The following is a 3,583-nucleotide window of genomic DNA, read 5'->3' as shown; positions in this document are numbered from 1 at the left end:
GAGGAGGATAAGAAGGAAGGAGAAGAAGGATACGAATAGAAGGAAGTGGAAGAGGAGTTGGAGGAGGAGGAGGAGGAGGAGGAAGACAAGTAGGAGGAGGAAGAAGAGGAAGAAGATAAAAAAGAAGAAAAAAAGAAAACATCAAGACCATAAAACAAGAACGAAGATTTCGAGAAAGAGACAAATGGAGGCGACGATAAAAGAGGAGGAGGAGGATTAGGACACAAATGAAGAACAAACAAGAGCAGACCTGCTGGTCCTTACGAGGGTGTTTGTGACCAGCTACACTAACTGTCTAATCAAAGGTGGAAGATGAAGGATAGCAAAGGCGAAGGCTCCTCCTCACCCCCATTCCTCCAGCCAAAGCTGGCAGGAAAGGAAAAAGAACCATGCAGCACGGAAAAAACTGCATGGAAATTATGTAAGAAAGAGGAAAGAACTACCATTACTGCTACCACTAACCGGGCGATAAAAGCGGACAAGGACACCAGTATTCGAAAGAACTTAACCTTAATACGACAATGAGTAATATCTTAGTTGCTGGTTGGATTCAAAATACTTGTCTAATCTATTCTTGAAGGCCGTAACTGTTGTACTATCAACGACATCACAGGGTAGAGAGTTCCAAACATTGACAACTCGATTGAAGAAGAAGTGTTTAGCTTCGTGCGACGAGAAACTTTTACCACTTATCTTCAAATTGTGATTTCTTCTTGTTCTATTTGATCGATCAATTGTAAAGTAATCTCCGCATTAATATCACTGAATCCTTTAAACATTTTAAACACTTCTATTAGATCGCCTCGCATTCTTCGTTTTGATAGACTGAATAAATCTATTTATTTAAGCCTTTGTTCATATAAATTTCTCAACCTAGGAATCATCTTTGTTACTCTTCGTTGAACCCGTTCCAACTTTTCTATGTCTTTTCTGAAGTAGGGAGACCAAAACTGTACACAGTACTCTAGACGGGGTCGAACCAACGAATTATACAGTTTTTATATTACTTTTTCCGATTTATTATTAAAGACTCGTCCGACGAAGCCAACCAATTTGTTTGCAGTTTTAACTACTTCTGAACAATGCTGACCGGGCCTTAAATCGCTTGATATAGTGATTCCAAGATCCTTTTCTTTACTTACTGCAGAAAGTTGTTGGCCATTCATTACGTACCGAACGCGATTGTTATTTTTTCCGATGTGCAACACTTTACATTTGCTAACGTTAAATTTCATTTGCCATTGATTGGCCCAACGTGCAAGTCGATCTATATCTGATTGTAAAGCTTCTTCGTCGAGTATCGCAGTTACTTTACTAGCAATTTTTGTGTCATCAGCAAATTTTGATACTTTGCAAGTGAGCCCATCATCGATATCATTTACATAAATTAAGAAGAGCATGGGGCCAAGCACTGATCCTTGAGGTACGCCACTTCTGACGTCGAGCCAGTTAGATGTAACACCGTTTAGAACTACTCTCTGTTTCCGCTCAGAGAGCCAGTCCACAAGCCAATTGTGAATGTTACCCGAGATACCGTGCGCCAATAGTTTGCTAAGCAATCGTTGGTGGGGGACCTTATCAAATGCCTTTTGAAAATCCAGATATATGATATCTACTGATCTGCTTTCATCGAACACCTCAAAATTATAATGAAAAAAATCAAGTAAGTTAGTTAAACACGAACGTTTACTACGGAAGCCATGTTGTGAATTATTTATCATATTATTTTCTTCGAAGAATTTCACCATATTGTCGCGAATGATAGTCTCCATTAACTTACAAACAATAGATGTCAGGCTAATTGGTCGATAGTTTCCTGGATGAGACTTGTCCCCCTTTTTGAAAATTGGTGGGACATTTGCAAGTTTCCAATCCGACGAAACTTTTCCAGCTGTTAAAGATTTATTGAATATGATGGAGAGCGGTTTACAAATTTGATGTTTGATTTATTTTAAGACCCTAGGGTAATTTTGTCTGGACCAGGAGCTTTGCTTACTTTAATCTTTTCAATTGTGCGTAAAATGTCACTTTCTACGATAAGCACGCCACTTAACATCTTTTCGGTCCTTCTAACCCCCGGCGGTTGAGGTGATAAACAATCTTCGTCGGTAAATACGGATGCGAAAAAGTTATTTACGATTGTAGCCATTTCATTTTCATCGTTCGTGTGGTTACCATTATCATTAGCAAGCGGTCCGATACCACAGGTGAGTGACTTTTTATTATTTACATAGCTAAAAAATTCTTGAGGCTAAGATTTACTCTTTTCCGCTATATCTTCTTCAAGATTTTTCTTGCTTCGTTTTATTAATTTCTTGGTTTCGCGGCGAATTCTGTCCAACTCTAGTTTGTCAGCCTCACTCTGAGTTGATATGTATTTACTGTATACGCGTTTTTTTAAGAGATAGGCTATTTTGAATTTCGTTATTCCACCGTTCGGGTTTCTTCTTAAAGCTGAACGTCTGTTACGATAGGGTACGCATATACTTATGGCATTGTTCAATATTGTGGTGAAGGCCCCCCAAGATTTATCAATATCTGTTTCCGCCGTGATTTCAGTCCAGTCAGAATTATTTAGAATTAATCGGAGTCTTACGAAATTCGCTCTCTGATAATCAGGCACCTTTTCTTTACTAGGAGTTACTTTACTTTCTTTCATATTGATGCTGAATGTGATTGTTCGGTGATCGCTAGAACTAAAAATTGGACCAACATTTACTTCGTTAACTAGATCAGCAGTCGTTGAAAAGATAAGGTCAAGTATATTATTTGTTGATGTAAATCCCTTTCTAGTAAATTTGTGTACAGGTCGAGCCGTGTATGACAGTTCAACGGTTCACCCCATCTTTTCACTGGCAAGTTAAAGTCCCCAACAATTACTGCCTCGCAACTGCTACTTGTTTCTAATAATAATTCACTTAATGCGTGGTCGATATCAAGAGTCTGCCTTGGCGGTCTGTAGATAGGTCCAATTACTATTTTACGAGATTTATTTTTAATTTCAATGAAGACCGTGTCTACGTTGGTTATAATATCTGTTTTCATGGATACTGCATGGAGAGAGTTGTGGTTATAAAAGATAACGCCTCCACCCTGTCTGTTCTCTCTTTCATTACTAAAGATGGTATAACCCGGTAATCTATATTCCGCAATGAAATCTCTATTTGAAGTGTCTATCCAAGATTCAGTGACTCCGATGATATGATAATGATTTTTAGCTGCGAGGACTTCTAAGTCTTTAAATTTGTTACGTAGGCTGCGAGCGTTTACATAGCAAGCTTTAATGTGATTCGAGTCGGGGGTTTCGCGGGCTGAGTGCTCCCTTACGGTGGAGCTGCTGGTGTTCTCGCCTCCGCGTTTTTTGGCTTTCGAAGAGCCACTTGGTCACAGAGCAGCCTCCCGAAACGGGCTGCTCCAATAGGATTTAAGTGGATGCCATCAGCAAGGAACAAGTCTGAATCGTTGTAAAAATTGTTCCACAAGTTAGTGAACTGGACGTTTTCTTGTGAGCAAAGGGACTGAAGTCTGTTGTTTGTGCTGAAGGCCTTACTGTAAATGCTAGATTCAGCACCGACCCTCGGAA

Source organism: Eriocheir sinensis, unplaced genomic scaffold (genome assembly GCF_024679095.1).
Source record: "Eriocheir sinensis breed Jianghai 21 unplaced genomic scaffold, ASM2467909v1 Scaffold223, whole genome shotgun sequence".
NCBI lineage: Eukaryota > Metazoa > Arthropoda > Malacostraca > Decapoda > Varunidae > Eriocheir > Eriocheir sinensis.
The sequence above is the reverse complement of the archived record's forward strand: the minus strand, read 5'-3'. Positions refer to the sequence as shown.